The sequence below is a fragment of the Loxodonta africana genome, chromosome 5 (assembly GCF_030014295.1).
Source record: "Loxodonta africana isolate mLoxAfr1 chromosome 5, mLoxAfr1.hap2, whole genome shotgun sequence".
In the NCBI taxonomy this organism is placed as follows: Eukaryota; Metazoa; Chordata; class Mammalia; order Proboscidea; family Elephantidae; genus Loxodonta; species Loxodonta africana.
The window spans coordinates 134201632-134221399 of NC_087346.1; the positions used below are offsets into that span (position 1 = coordinate 134201632).

At 44.2% G+C, this 19768-nt stretch overlaps 1 long non-coding RNA gene across 13 annotated transcripts in view; it reads left to right on the forward strand.

Moving 5' to 3' along the window:
• Window positions 1-19768, forward strand: part of LOC111751047 (uncharacterized) — a 70807-nt gene that overhangs the window by 26394 nt on the left and 24645 nt on the right. For all 13 annotated transcript variants that reach the window (XR_010322149.1, XR_010322159.1, XR_010322147.1 and 10 more), the window contains one exon: window positions 3621-3702. This is a non-coding gene — a long non-coding RNA (uncharacterized LOC111751047). The remainder of the gene's footprint in view (window positions 1-3620; window positions 3703-19768) is intronic.

Genomic DNA, 19768 nt, shown 5'->3' on the forward strand with positions numbered 1-19768 from the left:
TGAATATACCATGGACTGCCAAAAGAATGAACAAATCTGTCTTGGGAGAAGTGCGGCCAGAATGCTCCTTTGAGGCAAGGATAGTGAGACTGCATCTTACATACTTTGGACATGTTGTCAGGAGGGATCAGTCCCTCGAGAAGGACATCATGCTTGGCAGAGTACAGGGTCAGCGGAAAAGAGGAAGACCCTCAACGAGGTGGATTGACACAGTGGCTTCAAAGATGAGCTCAAGGATAACAACGATTTTAAGGTTGGTGCACAACCGGGCAGTGTTTCGTTCTGTTGTGCATAGGGTTGCTATGAGTCGGAACCAACTGGACGGCACCTAACAATAACAACAAGATTACCAGTGATTCAGGTGGTCACAGCTTGACCCCTGTGTGGTCAAGTCCCCCATCAACCTTTCATCCAGTAGGTTCATCCATTGATGATCGTTGTTGGAATCAATTATTTCCCTAGGAGTTACAAAGTGGTGATTTTGCAATTCTCTCATTCCTTCCACATTTATCAGGCAGAATTCTTCTCCTCATTGTGAACAACCAGAGAACCTACCTATCCACAAGTCTTCGCTCGGAATGATTTAGGGCTATTTCCAAAAACACATTCACCTGTAAAAGACCTAGTTTCTCCATGAGGTAATTCCAGGAAACAGTGCCTTCTACTCAGTAAGCCAATCTGAGAGGGGAATGCTAAAAATGATTTCCCCCAGGGGTGCCACAGCTGGTAAACATACATGTTTGCCCAATGTGCCTGATTATTTGGACACATGCATAATAAAAGTTCTGCTTAAAACAGAAATCAATTGCATTATTTTACGCACACACGCACACTGCAAATGTTGCAAAACAGAGCAAGAACTAAATCATAATACAGGATTTAGTATATGGGCATTTTTTTCAAAGTCCATGCTCCTGGTTCCTGCCCCTGGAGTGCCCACCAGGAGACAGCCTAGGTCGGGTGGTGACATGACATTCTGCTAAGGGTTTTGGGAAGATAATGGTCAGGAACAAGATACCCCCACCCCACCGAAGAAACCTGTTCACTTCAAAAAGGAGTTGTGTGTATAAGCCTTTGCCTCTTGGCTCCTAGCCTTTCCTGGGTTTGTCAGAGCGATGCTCTGGTCTTCCTCTCCCACCTGCTGTCACACAGAGGAGAGTAATTGTCCAAGGATAGCTTTTGCCTGAAAGGAAACAGTTTTCAGAATGACCTCTGCTGCGGTTGCCCATACTTCTGTTTGCCTCCTTGACACTTCTTTGCTCATCTCTAAGCTGCTTGCTTGGTATTAGCCAAACGGAAAGGAAGGTGTCATTTCATTTTTATTTAGGTTAAAGAAAAATCCATCTCAGGAGCAAATCACTTCTAAATCCAATAAAATCAGAGATCATGAGAGCTGAAAATGGGAACAAGTAGGCCGTCAGAAACAGAATTTTTGACCTGAAAGGGACCTTAACCAATTGCTTATTTACAGCTGAGTTTACTCTGACTCACAGCGACCCCGTGTGTGTCAGGGTAGAATTGTGCTCCATAGGGTGTTCTATGGCTGAATTTTTGGAAGTAGGTAGCCAGGGCTTTCTTCCAAGGCACCTCTGGGTGGACTCAAAGTTCCAACATTTTGGTTCGCAGCCAAGTCAGACTTCAAAAGGGACCTTCGAGTGGTTATAATCAATTCTGTATTTACAGATGTGGAAACTGAGGCTCAAAGTGGTGGAATGACTTACCCAGAGTCTCCTGGTAAAGTTTTAGGCTTGAAACCAGGTTTCCCCACTACATCATGAATGCCCCTTCCCCACATTTTACACAGTCGGAGAAAGCAGTCATGTAACTTACCCAAGGTGGCAGAGTTGGACACAGAGAGCCAACTATGTGCCAGGAACCATGCCAGGCGTATAATTACACCACACCGCCCCTCGGAATGAGTGACTGTGTCCTTAGTACTAGTCTTCAGATTGCATGCAGCTGTTTCCCACAGAGAAGCCCATTTGGTGTTGTAAATATTCAGCATTTTGTCATTGCAGCTAATTTATTTCCTAATGGGCAAAATTCACTCGCTATGCTTTTTAAGTAAAATTTTGGCTCTATCAAAATATCCTCCAGATGAAACGACAATCCCGGATTCCCCAAAGTGTGTCATTCCCTTCCAGTGTGAAATGAGAAGCGCATGGATTGGGAGTCTAGAGGCCTCCTTCTGGCCCTGGCTCATCACCCCTGGCTGTATGACCTTGGCCAAGCCCCTTGACCTCCCCTGGGCTCAGAGTCCTCCAGGTAGGATGAAGGGGTTGGACTGGTTTAGTGGTTTCCACTCTGTTCACATCAAAAGGTTTGGCTTAGAGAGATTCCTTCAAACACCAACCCCCCTGATTGGTGAATAACTTGTCTCCCCTCTTTGTAAAGTTCATTCGAAGATCCATAACTGTAATAACTTTTGATTAGAATATGCCACAAGAAGGTGATATGCCTTCAGCCCTCAACAGTGAGTGTGACTGTTTAACCCACATGGCTTTGTCGTGAGTAAACTACTGGAATATTGAAAGCAGTTTTTACGTCTCCACTACTGCCTTATCCCACCCGAAGAAGTCTGAGCATCTACTGGCCTAAAAAATTCCTATGGTCCTTCTGGTTCTAAAATTCTTGTGGGGGTGAATCTCATGATCTTCCTCAGAAGTAAATATTTGAGGTTTCATCTACTGATCAACCTCAAAGCCTATTTTTAAGAATATGACTTAAAATCTTGATACTTCAAACCAGGAGACAGGCTCAGCCTAGGCCCCCTTTAGGCTAAAAATAGACCCTGAAACCAGGATTTGGGGACATGTTGTTTATTTGGGAGTGATATGAGGTGGGGAGAAGTCCCTGGGTGGTGCGACAGTTAACATGCTCAGCTGCTATCTGGGATGCTGGTGCTATGAGTCCACCCAGAGACACCTCAAAAGAAAGCCTTGGTGATCTACTTCCAAAATATCTGCCACCGAAAACCCTATGAAGCACAGTTCTAGTTTGACACACATGGGGCTGCCATGAGTCAGAACTGCCTTGGTGGCATCTGGTCTGGCTTTTGGTTTTGGTGAGGAACAGGAAGTGAGTCAAAGAAAACTCTTTGCCGTCGAGGCGACTCCGACTCATAGCGACCCTGCAGGACAGAGTAGAACTGCCCCATAGCGTTTCCAAGGAGGGCCTGGTGGATTAGAACTGCCGACCTTTTGGTTAGCAGATGTAGCTCTTAATCACTACGCCACCAGGTTTTCCCGAGTCAGAAGATGGAGAAAACCCAGTTCAGGGTGCTGGTGAGTGGATTGCTGCTGTGGGTGGGTAAGGAAGCTGGGGTGGTTCTCCACCAATTCTCGTCCTCCCCCACTGCTGGTTGAAGGGCTGCCCCTTGGGGTTAAGTCCCAGGCAATTCTGACCTGCCTCAGGAATGCAGGGGCAGAGACCCAGGACATAGCTTCTTGTTGGGTACTGTCTGCAGGTGACGTCTCAGGTAGATAGAGGGGATGTGGTGGGACATCAACCTTATCTTCCAGAGGGACAAACAGAAAGCACCTCACAGGTCAGCTGCAGTTAAAAGTCACAACAGGTATCCATTTACTCATTCAACAAATTATTGCTAATCGCTGTTCTAGGTGACTGGACACATCAGCGAACAAGAGACACAGATCCCTGCCCTTGGGGAAAGAATATTCCAATAGGAGGAGAGAGAAACAGGTAACAGGCACCATAAATGAGTGAATTGTACAGTGTTACAGAATAATGTCCACAATCAATCAATCAATTATACAGTGCTGGAGACGGTGGGGGATCAGGACTGGCAGGCTCAGGGTAGGGTTTTGCAACTTTAAATGTGGTGATTAGGGGAGACTCCCTTGAGGAGCAATTTGAAGGAGCCGATGGAATGAGCCATGTGGAAATCTGATGGGAGAGTATTCAGCGGAGGGAAAAAACTTCTTAAGGCAGGAGCAAGAATATCCTTGATGCTTTCCTGGAGTAGAGAGGAGGCCATTTTGCCTGGAGCAGAGAGAACAAGAGAGAAAGTAAGAAGACCTAAGGTCAGAAGTAGTAGAGGACAGGTCATGGAGAAATCCCTGGAACTTTGATTTTTATTTCAAGACCAAAGGGAGCCATTGGAGACTTCTGAGAAGAGGCAGGACATGTTCTGCCTTGTGTTATAACAGCATCGCTATTATGTGGAGAATAGACTGAAATGGAGTATATTAACTATCTATGCTGCAGAACAAAGTACCACAAATTTCTCAGCTTAAACACACACACGCACACACTCAATAAGGTCCCTGGGTAGTGTAAACACTTTGTGCTCAGCTACTAACCTAAAGGTTGGTGGTTCAAACTCACCTAGCAGCACCGCAAAAGAAAGGCGTGGCAATCTGCATGTATAAAGATTACAGCCAAGAAAACCCTACCGAGCAGTTCTATTCCGTAACACATAGGATAGCCATGAGTCAGAATTGACTCTAAAAAACAAACAAACAAAAACCCCCACAAATCTATCATCTCCATTTCCTGAGTCAGGAGTCTGGGCACAGGTTAGAAGGGTTCTCTGCTCAAAGTCTCACTGGGTTGAAACCAACGAGATGTCATCTGAGCCTCGGACTTCTCTTCCAAGATCACTGGCTATTGGCAGAATTCATTTCCTTGTGGTTGTAGGATTAAGTTTTCTGTTTTCTTGCCACCTGTTGCCTGGGGGCAGCTATTGGATCTTAGAGGCCACTCTCAGGCCCTTGCCACATGGCCCTCCATAGGCCATTCACCATATGGTCATTTGCTTCTCCAAGGTCAGCAGGAGAATCTCTCTTACACTCCAAATCTCTTCCATCAGGAAGGGTCTTTGAAGGACTCACCCGATTAGGTAGAGACCACCCAGAATCTTCCCCTAAGTCAGCTTAATAAGGAATGACATCCATCATATCGATAAATTTACAAATTCTGCCCACACTCAGGGGAGTGGAGTATATAGGACATGTGCAGCAGGGGTGGGAAGCTTGGAAACCATCTTAGAATTCTGCCTACCTCAGAAGACAAGGGTAGGAGCCTAGAGATCTGTTAAGAGTCTGTCATAGTAATCCAGACAAGAGTAGACCGTGACTTACATGAAGGTGGTAGCAACAGAGAGAATGAGAAGTGGTCATAGTCTGGATGTTTTTGACAAGTAGAACCCACTGGATTCCCATCAGTGGAATGTTAGATACAAGGAAAAGAGATGAGGCAAGGATGACACCACGAATTTTAGCCTGAGCAAAAGGTAGGAGAGAGTTGCCATTACCTGGGAATAAGAACAGCAAATATGCATGGAGCACTTACTGCATACCATGAGAACTGAGCTCCCTACCCACTACCCACTGAGTCCTGACAAGGGGACTAACAGGGGTGTGGTATTCTCATCCTCATTTTAGGGCTTAGGAAGTTGAATCTGAAGGTTAAGTAATTCTCCAAGATGGCAGAGCTGGTAAGCAGAGCCAGGCTTTATACTTGATGGTACTTGGGTGGTCTCATTTCAGAATCCTTACCTTTAATGAGCCCTGGTGGCATAGTGGTTAAAGTACTCAGCTGCTAACTGAAAGGTCAGAGGTTTGAAACCACTGTGGCTCTGTGGGAGAAAGATGTGATAGTCTGCTTCCACAAAGATTACAGCCTTGGAGACCCTATGGGGCAGTTCTACCTTGTCGTACAGGGTCACTTTGAATTGGAATTGACTTGATGGCAGTGGATATATCACCGCTTGTGAATATTTCTTTAAAACAAAGCTCTTTATCCTGTAAGATCATGGTTTTAGCTTGAGGATGAATTTCCTCTACAGGTTTACCCATGCCTACCTTCCCACTGGAGTCCCTGGGTCGTACAAATGGTTAACACACTTGGCTGCCCACCAAAAGATTAGAGGTTCAAATCCACCCAGAGCCACTTCAGGGAAAAGCCTGGCAATTTACTTCCAAAAAATCAGTTGCTGAAAACCCTATGGAGCATAATCCTACTCTCACACACATGGCATTGCCATGAAACGAAATCAATTGGGATTTTTAATTTTACCTTCCCGTGATTGCTCACCCACATGACCCTCCATTTTAGCCCAATTAATCTACTTATAGGAAACCCTGGTGGTGTAGTGGTTAAGTGCTACAGCTGCTAACCAAAAGGTCAGCAGTTCAAATCCACCAGGCACTACTTGGAAACTCTATGGGCAGTACTACTCTGTCCTATAGGGTCGCTATGAGTCAGAATTGACTCGATGCCAACGGGTTATGGGTAATCTACTTTATAAGAAGACCTGTTGGCATAGTGGTTAAGCACTTGGCTGCTAACTGAAATGTTGGTGGTTTGAAACTGCCAGCTGCTCTGTGGGAGGAAGATGTGACAGTCTGCTCTGTAAAGATTACAGCCTTGGAAGCCCTATGGGGCAGTTCCACTCTGTCCTATAGGGTCACTATGAGTCAGAATCAACTTAACAGAAACAGGTTTTGTTTTTTTGGTTTGGTTAACCTACTTATGGTCCTCAAAATACCATTAGTACCTTCCTGCCCTCTCCCCCTGCCCGCCTTCAATCAACGTGGAATGCCTTCTTCTCTTTACCTAACTAAATATTACTTATTTCTAGATCTGTTTTAAACTTGTCCTCTCAAGAGGCTTCCCATGATCTTGCCTTTTGTAAATCACTGACCCCTTGATATTCTTATCGGATGTTATGGATTGAATTATGTCCCCCCAAAAGAAATTTGGAAGTCCTAGCCCGAGTACCTGTAAATACGACTGTTTAGAAAAAGGGAGGTTTCTTTTGTCATGTTAATGCAGACATACTGGAGCAGGGTGGGTCCTATAGCTCATCATGTCTAAGTGGTATCTTTTAAAAAGTACAGAATAGATACCGGCACCAAAAAACCAAACCCGCTGCCGTCGAGTCGATTCCGACTTGTAGTGACCCGATACTGGGACACACACAGGAAAACAGACACCAAGTGAGGACCTGTCTATATGCAATGGAATGCCAAAGACTGCCGGCAGGCACCAGAAACTAGGACATAAGCCCACTGAAGGAATCAACAGGACTGAGACCCTGATTTGGACATTTAGCCTCCAGAACTGTGAAAAAATAAATTTCTGTTCTTTAAACCCCCCACTTGTGATATTTTTGTTATAGCAGCACTAGGTAACTAAGACAAGGCTTACTCTGCTCATTTGGCATAAATGGGCACTGCTAACTTGGGTTAAGATTTTGTTGCTAGCAGACACTTACCATACCTACTATGACAGAACCAACAAATCTGTCTTGGAAGAAGTACAACCAGAATGTTCCTTAGAAGCAAGGATGGTGAAACTATGTCTCACATACTTTGGACATGTTATCGGGCAGGATCAGTCCCTGGAGAAGGACATCATGCTTGGCAAAGTAGACAGTCAGCAGAAAAGAGGAAGATCCTCAACGAGGTGGAGTGACACAGTGGCTGCAACAATGAGCTCAAGCATAACAACGATTATAAGGATGGCGCAGGGCCAGGCAGTGTTTCGTTCTGTTGTGCATAGGGGCGCTACGGGTTGGAACCGACTCGACAGCACCTAAGAACAACAACACTGTGATAGTGTAATTGTGTTTGGCCTTCTAAAGACTGGAGAAGAAACTCCCCCTTTCGACTTCCGGTTCTTTTACTGGAAGCGCCCCCAGATGGCCAGTAGCCTCAGGGGCCGGCCATACCGAGGGTCTGACGCTCATTCAGTTCAATTGCAGCATCACCACTGCAAGCCACTGTGTTTGGCCAGAGTTGGTGCAAAGTTAATGGGGAGCAGAAATGAACTGAGAAGTCATAGACTTACTAGTGAAGTAGCAAAACTTGCCTAACTTATTCCCCCAAGCTGCAGACCAAACTGCCAGAAGGCCGGGCCCATTGCAAACCAAGTTCCGCTCTCTTGATCACAAAAGGCAAATGATGGGTAAGTGAGTCCACGTGGAGAGGGAGGAAAAACAAAAATAACAAATTGCCGTTTTCGAAAGCAGATTTTGCTGACTCCACAAGATAAATCACGCGAGCTGCCATTTTCCTGGTAATTTCAAAACCAGACCTCAGTTTTGTTTTTTCCAAACACAATCATCTTCATTTGGGCTTCTCAGAAGGAGCAAGTCCCTTTGGGTTTTCACTCACCACCAAGGAGAGCAGCACGCTGTGTACTCCTAAGCATGTTTACCCAATATCCCATCACCACCTTCATGAGGCTTAAGTGACTCCCATGTATTCCAGGGTGCATATACTTAGCGGGAAGGTGCAGAAGCTGGCAACTCACATTTGCCCAAATTGATTCCACATCTGCCTTAAGTAAACGGCTCCCTCCAATACAAGCATGCTTTTTTTTTTTTTTTAATTTATTTTCCCTTGCAAGACAGTATATGTTATTAGAGTTTGAAAATAAAGGGGCTATTTCAGAAAAGCAGAAAAGCAAGTGAAAGGTCAGCCTGAGGGTCAGAACATTGCTGTGGGTTCCTGTTCCTTTTTTGAAGAAAATGGAATCACTTTGCTAAGTTACAAAACATTTCAGCTTGAGCTCTTTTGCTCACCCTGCACCATCCTTTAGCGTGCAAATCTTGTTATAACAAAATCTCAACAGAGCCATCAGGAAACCTCATCTATCCAAAACACTGTAGAAACAGAAAGCAAATTCCAAAGGACCCTGGGCCGGCCAAAATGTCACAAAGCCCTTGCAACTGATCCATTCCAGAGCCTCTGTGCCCACATTAAAGGTGTTTACTTTCATTTGATGCCAGATTCCAGCATTTTGGCTAACTGCTTTCCAATCTCACTGCAGACTAAAGCAGCAAATCAGAGACAAAGCCAGAGCCTCTCCTTATAGCTGTGAGCAAGGGCCAAGAAAGCCAGAAAAGCCAGAAATTTCTCAAGCATAGCAGGTTCCTCTGACAGATTCTTTGGTGCAATAACTGTACAACAACTATAAGCTCAAGTCATAAAGAGAAGGCTAAATGATTATGATCGTTAAGATTGTGTCTCAACTTGGCTGGGCCATGATTCTCAGTGGTTTGGTAGTTTGGCAGTTGTATGATGATGTGATCACTTCCACAACGAGATCTGCTGTGAGCAGCCAATCAGTTGAAAGGGAGTTTTCTTGGGCTTGTGGCCTGCATCCAATATAGGTGGACTTTCTGGCAACACTCGAGGGCTTTTCTTGCCCTGGATCTTGTAGCTGGCTTCTGTTTGTCTGACCTCTGGTTCTTCGGTCTTGAGCTAGCAGCTTATCTTTGGTCTTGCCTGCTGATCTTGGGATTTGTCCATCTTTGTAGCCTGTGATCCAGAGCCCTGCTGTCTGACTTGCTGATCTTGGGTTCAGCAGCCCTTTACGTGAATCAGGAGAGTCTTTTATCCTGACTCATGGTCTTGGGACATTCCAACCTCTACAACCTCGTGAGGCATTTCCTTGATATAGATCTCTCTCCATATATATTTATGTTTTACTGATTTTGCTTCTCTAGAGAACCCAGTCTAAGACAATTATGTTCAGCATTCTTTATTTAAGGTGGAAATGATGTGTGGGATATATTTCAGAAAAAAGTGACTAAAATACAAAATGAGATGTTTTGTTAAGGCTCTTTTGGCTGCAAGTGACAAAAACCCAACCTAAGTGGGTAATGAAATGGAATGTATTAACTGGTAAAACTGGAAATCCAGGGATAGCCTTGCTTCACACACAGCTGAATCCAGGAGGCTCAAACAACATCAGGACCTGGTTTTCTATCTCCTGTTGTTTCCTTTCTGCATTGTTGTTACACCAGCTCTGCCCTCATGGTGGCAAGACAGCTTCTAATAGCTCCAAATCTAGTATAAAAGAGGCCCCCTCTAGTCTGACCAGTTGAGCAAATGCTACACCTGATTAGCTTGATTTGGGCCACATGCTATTGCTGAGCCAAAGTCTCCGGCCAGGAGTTTGCAATGTTCTCATTGGCCAGACCTGGGTCACATGCTATTCATGCCTTGTTGTTAGGTGCCATTAAATCGGTTCCGACTCATAGCGACCATATGTACAATAGAATGAAACTCCTCTGACCTGCACCATCCTCACAATTGGTGCTATGCTTGAGGCCACTGTTGCAGCCACTGTGACAATCCATCTTATTGAGTCTTCCTCTTTTTTGCTGGCCCTCCACTTTACCACACATGTGCAAAGCTCATGAGATGAAGTCTTGCCTGCCATCCTCGCTTCTAAGGAGCATTCTGGCTGTATGTCTTCTAAGTACTCATGTGCATGGGGTGAAGTGGATCAACCCAAAGCAGGGAGACAGTGCGGACAGGGATAAGGAATGCCGAGGGCAAGGGTGGGACTAGATGTTACTGTCAGAGAGGGAATAAGATATTGGGCGAAGAGAGCAGCAAATGTCTACCAGGAGGGGTAACCTGTTACGCTCTAGGATATCTAGCAGGACTTTTTTTATTTTTATTGTGCTTTAAGTGAAAGCTTACAAATCAAGTCAGCCTCTCACACAAAAACTTATGTACACCTTGCTACATACTCTCAATTGCTCTCTCTCTAATGAGACAGCCCGCTCCCTCCCTCCACTCTCTCTTTTTGTGTCCATTTCACCAGCTTCTAACCCCCTCTACCCTCTCATCTGCCTCCAGATAGGAGATGCCAACATAGTCTCAAGTGTCCACCTGATCCAAGAAGCTCACTCCTCATCAGCGTCCCTCTCCATCCCATTGTCCAGTCCAATCCCTGTCTGAAGAGTTGGCTTTGGGAATGGTTCCTGTAGCAGGACTCTCTTGAGGGCTCTGGGCATAATTATTTTTTACATTCACAAATGACTGTAACCTATGACTTTCATAAATTTTCAATTACGTGAATTAATGCCTTTTGCACCACTTAGGTTTTCTGTCACTTGTCTGGTATTATATTTAAATCATTTGTGGTCACAAAGAGAACCCCAGGAAGAGGAGACCACTGGGGATTCTCCACACCAAGGCTCCCCAACTCTTGTGTGCAGCGGAGACTTCTCGTTTCTCCCCAGTGTGTTGAGATGATCAGAATGGGGGTAGGGGAAAGTGAGGCTCTCAAGAAAGACCAATCAGCAGAGTGTAGGTGGAGTGAGGGGCACACTGCTGCTTCTAATCAGCAGGGAGATCCCTGGGGAGGCCTCCCCAGCTGCCATCTGCTGGCTGAGAATTCCTGCTCCAGGGAAGACAGCAGCAAAGCAGACACCCACCGTCAGGCGCACATTCAATGGAACAGCAATGCTGGATCCTTGGGTGCTCAGGCTACCCTTACCTTCCCACGCACAGGGGTGGCCAGTGAGCTGTAGATTTCCTTACCACCAGGCAGAATGAATTGCAGAAGGCTGCACTCAGCAGGGATGAGTGAAATCTGGAAGTCCTGCCCAAGACTAAACTACAACGATGCTGATGCGTGGGAACGGAGGACCTCCAGGAAGGCAGGGTATGTTTTCAGCTTGCTGAACATGCAGGACTCCAGGCTGTGGGCTGGAGTGTGTACCTGAGAGCACCTCGAGGTGTGTGCTTCTGACTGTGAGGCCAGTTTTACTTTTGTTTCTAACTTCCAATCTATCACTGATCATTGTAAGATACAATAAAAATTCATTTTATTAGAAATAAAACATGTACAGTACTGCACGGGACAGGTAAAGCCCATGGGATGGTGATCGGCTCCCTGCACAGTTACGTCCCAGCCAAACCATCTCTCAAAATTGCACTTACCTTTTCTGACTCTGCAGCTTGGTTACTGCCAGCCTGAAACCCAGACATTTCTCATGGCTCTGTTCAAATGACAGCTACTCCATAAGTAATAATGGCTGTCATCAATCTGGTCCCTGTCATGTTCCAGATATCTTGCTAGGCACCTTGCATACACGATTGCTAATTCTCCTAACACCGCTATAAGTAAGTTTTACCTTTCTCCTGACCAGCCTTGCCTCAAAACCTATGCGCCTTCCATGGGACCACATGGTTATCTGAAAAGTTTTCTGATTCCACAATCAGACAACCTCCTCCAAGCTGGGTTTCGCCCATCTTAAAAAAAAAAACTCTTTAACTGAAGTATGATGTACATTTAGAAAAGTACACATATTATATACCATACCAAACCAAACCAAACCAAACCAAACCCACTGCCGTCGAGTCGATTCCGACTCATAGTGACCCTATAGGACAGAGTCCCCCATGTGTCTGTCAGTTTGTCGTACTGTGGGGGCTTGTGTGTTGCTGTGAAGCTGGAAGCTATGTCACCAATATTCAGATACCAACAGGGTCACCCAGGGAGGACAGGATTCAGCTGAGGTTCCAGGCTAAGACAGACTAGGAAGAAGGACCTGGCAGTCTACTTCTGAAAAGTACTAGCCAGTGAAAACCTTATGAATAGCAGTGGAACATTGTCTGATATAGTGCTGGAAGATGAGCCCCCCAGGTTGGAAGGCACTCAAAAGATGACTGGGGAAGAGCTGCCTCCTCAAAGTAGAGTCGACCTTAATGACATGGATTGAGTAAAGCTTTCGGGACCTTCATTTGCTGATCTGGCATGACTCAAAATGAGAAGAAACGGCTGCAAACATCCATTAATAATCGGAATCTGGAATGTACGAAGTATGAATCTAGGAAAATTAGAAATCATCAAAAATCAAATGGAACTCATAAACATTGATATCCTAGGCATTAGTGAACTGAAATGGACTGGTATTGGCCATTTTGAATAGGACAATCATATAGTCTACTATGCTGGGATTGACAACTTGAAGAGGAATGGTGTTGCATTCATCGTCAAAAAGAACATTTCAAGATCTATCCTGAAGTACAATGCTGTTGGTGATAGGATAATATCCATACGCCTACAAGGACGACCAATTAATACGACTATTATTCAAATATACACACCAAACACTAGGGCCAAAGATGAAGAAATAGAAGATTTTTATCAGCTGCTGCAGTCTGAGATTGATTGAACATGCAATCAAGATGCATTGATAATCACTGGTGGTGATTTTAATGTGAAAGTTGGAAACAAAGAAGAAGGGTCAGTAGTTGGAAAATATGGCCTTGGTGATAGAAACAATGCTGGAGATCGAATGATAGAATTTTGCAAGACCAACGACTTCTTCGTTGCAAATACTTTCTTTCACGAACATAAATGGTGAATATACACATGGATCTCGCCAGATGGAAAACCCAGAATTCAAGTTGACTACATCTGTGGAAAGAGACGATGGAAAAGCTCAATATCATCAGTCAGAACAAGGCCAGGGGCCGACTGTGGACCAGACCATCAATTGCTCATATGCAAGTCATGCTGAAACTGAAGAAAATCAGAGCAAGTCCATGAGAGCCAGAATATGACCTTGAGTTTTTCCCACCTGAATTTAGAGACCGTCTGAAGAACAGATTTGACTCGTTGAACACTGGTGACTGAAGACAAGTTGTGGAATGACATCAAGGACATCATCCATGAAGAAAGCAAGAGGTCACTGCAAAGACAGGAAAGAAAGAAAAGACCAAGATGGATGTTGGAGGAGACTCTGAAACTTGCTCTCGAACATCGAGCAGCTAAAGCAAAAGGAAGAATTGATGAAATAAAAGAACTAAACAGAAGATTTCAAACAGCGGCTCAAGAAGACAAAGTACAGTATTATAATGACGTGCAAAGAGCTGCAAATGGGAAACCAAAAGGGAAGAACACGCTCGGCGTTTCTTAAGCTGAAAGAACTGAAGAAAAATTCAAGCCTCGAGTAGCGATAGTGAAGGATTCTATGGCGAAATTATTAAATGACGCAGGAAGTATCAAAAGAAGATGGGAAGAATACACAGAGTCATTATACCAAAAAGAATTAGTCGATGTTCAACCATTTCAAGAGGTGGCATATGATCAGGAACCGATGGTACTGAAGAAAGAAGTCCAAGCTGCTCTGAAGGCATTGGCAAAAAACAAGGCTCCAGGAATTGATGGATTATCAATTGAGATGTTTAAACAAACAGATGCAGTGCTGGTGGTCCTCACTCATCTATGCCAAGAAATATGGAAGACAGCTTCCTGGCCAACTGACTGGAAGGGATCCATATTTATGCCTATTCCCAAGAAAGGTGATCCAAGTGAATGTGGAAATTATAGAATATATCATCACACACAAGCAAAATTCAAAAATGGATGCAACAGTACATCAACAGGGAACTGCCAGAAATTCAGGCCAGTTTCAGAAGAGGATGTGGAACTAGGGATATCATTGCTGATGTCAGATGGACCCTGGCTGAAAGCAGAGAACACCAGAAGGATGTTTACCTCTGTTTTATTGACTACACAAAGGCATTTGACTGTGTGGATCATAACAAATTATGGATAACATTGCGAAGAATGGGAATTCCAGAACACTTAATTGTGCTCATGAGGAACCTTTCCATAGATCAAGGGGCAGTTGTTGGGACAGAACAAGGGGATACTGATTGGTTTAAAGTCAGGAAAGGTGTGTGTCAGGGTTGTATTCTTTCACCGTATCTATTCAACCTGTATGCTGAGCAAATAATCCGAGAAGCTGGACTATATGAAGAAGAACGGGACATCAAGAAGAGAGGAAGACTCATTAACAACCTGCGTTATGCAGATGACACAACCTTGCTTGCTGAAAGCGAAGAGGACTTGAAGCACTTACTAATGAAGATAAAAGACCACAGCCTTCAGTATGGATTGCACCTCAACATAAAGAAAACAAAAATCCTTACAACTGGACCAATGAGCAACACCATGATAAATGAAGAAAAGATTGAAGTTGTGGAGGATTTCATTTTACTTGGATCCACAATCAACAGCCATGGAAGCAGCAGCCAAGAAATCAAAAGACACACTGCATTGGGTAAATCTGCTGCAAAGGACCTCTTTAAAGTGCTGAAGAGCAAAGATGTCATCCTGAAGACTAAGGTGCCCCTGACCTAAGCCATGGTATTTTCAATCGCATCATATGCATGTGAAAGCTGGACAATGAATAAGGAAAACTGAAGAAGAATTGATGCCTTTGATTTGTGGTGCTGGCAACGAATATTGAATATACCATGGACTGCCAAAAGAACGAACAAATCTGTCTTGGAAGAAGTACAACCGAAATGCTCCTTAGAAGCAAGGGTGGAGAGGCTACATCTTACGTACTTTGGACATGTTCTCAGGAGGGATCAGTCTCTGAAGAAGGATATCATGCTTGGCAAAGTAGACGGTCAGCAGAAAAGAGGAAGACCCTCAACGAGGTGGACTGACACAGTGGCTGCAACAACGGGCTCAAGCATAAGAACGATTGTGAGGATGGCGCAGGACCGGGCAGTGTTTCATTCTGTTGTGCATAGGGTCGCTACGGGTCGGTACCGACTCCATGGCACCTAACAACAACAGGACAGAGTAAACCGCCCCGTAGAGTTTCCGAGGAGCACCCGGCAGATTTGAACTGCCGACCTTTTGGTTAGCAACCGTAGCACTTAACCACTACGCCACCAGGGTTTCCTGAACAGAGAAGTGGAAACTTCAGTGAAGGGTAAGACAGTAGCCAATACTGGGAAGCCAGTACAACTTGACCAAGGCAAGGTCATGGAAGTTCCACAGACACATCCAAACTCTCTGAGGGAGCAAATTAGTGCACTGAGGGCTATGGCGACCAAGGTCTCAGGGGACATCCAGCTCCACTGGCAAACATAGTTTATAAAAAAAAATGTTCTACATCCTAGTTTGGTGAGTAGTGTCTGGGGTCTTAAAATCTTGTGAGTTGCCATCTAAGATACTCCACTGGTCTCATCCTGTCTGGAGCAAGGGGGAATGAAGAAAACCAAAGACACAAGGGAAAGATTAGTCTAAAGGACTAATGGACCACAACTACCACAGCCTCCAGCAGACTGTGCCCAGCACAACTAGATGGTGCCCAGCTACTACCACTGACTGCTCTGACAGGGATCACAATAGAGGGTCCTGAACAGAGCTGGAGAAAAGCACAGAACAAAATTCTAACTGGCAAAAAAAGAGCAGACTTACTGGCCTGACAGAGACTGGAGAAACCCTGAGAGTAGTATGGCCCCTGGACACCCTTTAACTCAGTACTGAAGTCACTCCTGAGGTTCACCCTTTAGCCAAAGATTAGATAGGCCCATAAAACAAAATGAGACTAAAGGGGCACACCAGCCTCAGGGGTAGGGACAAGAAGGCAGGAAGGGACAGGAAAGCTGGTAATAGGGAACCCAAGTTTGAGAAAGGAGAGTGTTGACATGTCGTGGGGTTGGCAACCAAGGTCACAAAACAATACGTATATTAATTTTTTAATGAGAAACTAGTTTGTTCGGTAAAACTTCATCTAAAGTACAATAAAAAAAAGAACAACCAGCACACTTAAGACTCCTTTGTGCCCTTTGCCAGGCATTCCCCCTTCCTAAAAGTAGTCACGATCCTGACCTCTAACAGCGTGGTTAGTTTTGTTTGTTTTTATTCTTTATCTATATGGAATCTATGAGGTATTGGTGGCTCAGTGGTAGAATTCTCACCTTAAATGTGGGAGACCTGGGTTCAATTCCCAGTCAAGGCACCTTATGCATAGCTAACACGTGTCAGTGGAGGCTTGCATATGGCTATGATGCTCAACAGGTTTCAGTGGAGCTTCCAGATTAAGATGGACTAGGAACAAAGGCCTGGTGATCTACTTCCAAAACTCAGGTGCTGAAAACCCTGTGGATCACAACCCTATGGATGTACAACCAATCATGAGGATGGCACAGACTGGGCAGCATTTTGTCCTAGTTGTGCATGGGGTTTCCATGAGTTGGGGGCCAAGTCTATGGCAGCTAACACCACCATATGGGATCTACAAGTATGTACTCTTACAATTAGCTTCTTCCACTCACCATTATATTTGTGAGATTCATCATCTTGTGTATAGTTGCAGATTGTTCATTCTATCCCTACATCGTATTTCATCCTTTGAATATACCAAAATTTATGTACTCGTACTGTTACTGGAAATTTGACTAGTTTCTAGTGCTGGATATGAACATTCTAGTACATGCCTTTTGGTGAATTTATGGATACATTTCTACTATGTATACAACCAGCAGTGGAAATACAGGGTCAAGGCACTTTACATATTCAACATTATTTTAATCTTGTTTGTAGATTTACTTCACTTCCCTTACTAGATTATAAGTAGATTTTCAATTTTATAAATACTATTTATACCCACCTCATTTTGAAATGAGCAGTCTAATATACAATATAAGATACCAAACCGAAGTGAGGAAGCAAGAAAGAAAATAAAGTCGGCGGGGGAAAAGGATGAAGTGAACTTAATGCCCCAATACACTCCATAAGGCGTTAGGCACTTTTTAAAAAGCTGGTCCACAAATGTTACTGGGCTTCCCATCAGCCAATGTTGTTGTCAGGTGCCTCCGAGTTGATTTCGACTCATAGTGACACCATGTGACAGACTAGAACATTCCTCTAGGGTTTTCTTGGCTGTAATCTTTACAGGAGCAGATTGCCAAGTCTTTCTGGTGGAGCCAGCGTACAGGTTTGAACCGCCAACCTTCTGGTTAGCAGCGGAGCACTTAACTATTGCACCACCAGGGCTTCTTATCAGCAAATACAAAGAGGGAAACAAGTTATACAATTCAATATTCATAAAAGTCCTAACTGCTCAGCAGTATGGCTATTTCTGGTTCTGAGATTTTAAAAACGTCAATCCGTCTTCCTAAAAAGGATATTGTTTGATATTAAAAAAATGAAGTTTCCAATGACTTCATTTCAGCAATATTAGTAAGAATTTCATCAGTCCTGTGAAACCTCCCTCAGTGTGGACATGCCAAAGCATGTTTCTCTAAAAGCAGCTCTTTAAGGGAACTGATGCAACCCAGATACATGATTCTCAAAAGGTCTGACTAAATCCAAGAAAAAAACCAAAAACTAGACTCAAAGTGTGGTTCAAGGGACCTCTAAGAGTCCTCAATACCTTTTCAGTGGAAACCCTGGTGGCGTAGTGGTTAAGTGCTACAGCTGCTAACCAAGAGGTTGGCAGTTTGAATCTGCCAGGCGTCTCTTGGAAACCCTCTGGGGCAGTTCTACTGTGTCCTGTAGGTTTGCTATGAGTCGGAATAGACTCAATGGCAACGGGAATCTTTATGGAAGCCAACTGCCTGATCTTTCTTCCACAGAGCCATGGGGTGAGTCTGAACACCACCAACCTTTCAGTTAGTAGCTGATGACTTAACTGTTGGGCCACCAGGGCTCCATGCCAAACCAAAAAACCAAACCCAGTGCCAGTGTGTCCATTCCAACTCACAGAGACCCTATAGGACAGAGTAGAACTGCTCGATAGGGTTTCCAAGAAGCAGCTGGTGGATTCGAGCTGTTGACCTTTTGATTAGCAGTTGAGCTCTTACTTATTACACCAGAAAACCCTATGGGGCAGTTCTACTCTGTCACATGCAGTCACTAGGAGCTGGAATTGACTCAATGGCACCCAACAACAGCACAAAGCTATTTTTATAATACTAAAGTTTTTTTTGCCATTTTTGCTTTCATCCTCTTATGAGCATGTACAGTGTTTTCCAGAGGCCATGTAGACTGTGATATGGCAAGAGAGGAAATCCAGAAGCAGATATGAGGATTCAGCTGTCTTCTATTAAGTCAGACACTAAAGAGATCTGCAAAATGAAAATGCTATTCATCTCACTAAATCCTTTTAGAAAATATGTATTTCACAAAAAACGTTACATTAGCCTATTTTTTTAAATGATATTTTTAGGTGAATAGATATTTTAAAAATTTCTTAGTTTTAATTTCTAATACAGTAAATACCTATAGCTATTTTTATAGCCCTCAAAACAAAAGCTCTCTGGAGTTCTCAGTAATTTTTAACAGTGTAAAATGGCCCTGCAAAGGAGTCATGGTACAGCAACGGTTAAGCGCTCAGCTGCTAACCAAAATGTTGGTGGTTTGAACCCACCCAGTGGCTCCATGGGAGCAAGACCTGGCAAGCTGTCCCCATAAAGATTACAGCCTAGAAAACTACTATAGGGCAGTTCTACTTTGTCATATGAAGTTACTATGGGTCAAAATTGAATCAACGGCACCGAACAACAAAGGGATCCTGAGACCAAGAAGTCTGAGAACCATTGTTCTAAAGGAACATGTCGCCCAGAGGATATTGCTGGCCATTAGTGCCAGAAGATTAATTTGTGAAAAATCTTCTGTGATCAAATACATTTGGGAAATGTTATGCCTCTCTTGGAAATGATCAAGCTAGAATAACCCCAATTAAAACAAACCAGTTGCAAGAAGTCAGCTCTGACTTACGGTGGCTGCATGTGTGTCAGAGTAGAACTGCGCTTCAGAGGGTTTTCAATCGCTGATTTTTTGGAAATAGATCACCAGGCCTTTCTTCTGAGGCACCTCTGGGTGGACTCGAACTACCAACCTTTCAGTTAGCAGCTAAGCATGTTAACCATTTGCACCACCCAGGGACTCCTAAAACCTAATTACATTTCCTAAATCCACTAGACTAAGATCTCCTACTTCCAAGTGCTTCTAATATCATCCTGGAGGCACAACTTTGGAAACACGTGTATGGGCAGCAAGGCCCTCAGTCAATCCTCACAAACAGCATCTGTTACAACCCAGCTTTTATCAAGTGTGGGGCAGAACAAAGTGTGACATTATACCTCCAACAGCACAAACAGCCATCCTTTCACAAACATCAAGTCACCTGAGCAGGGGAAGACTGCTCCTTTATCCCTGAGCAGAGGTGGACCATGGG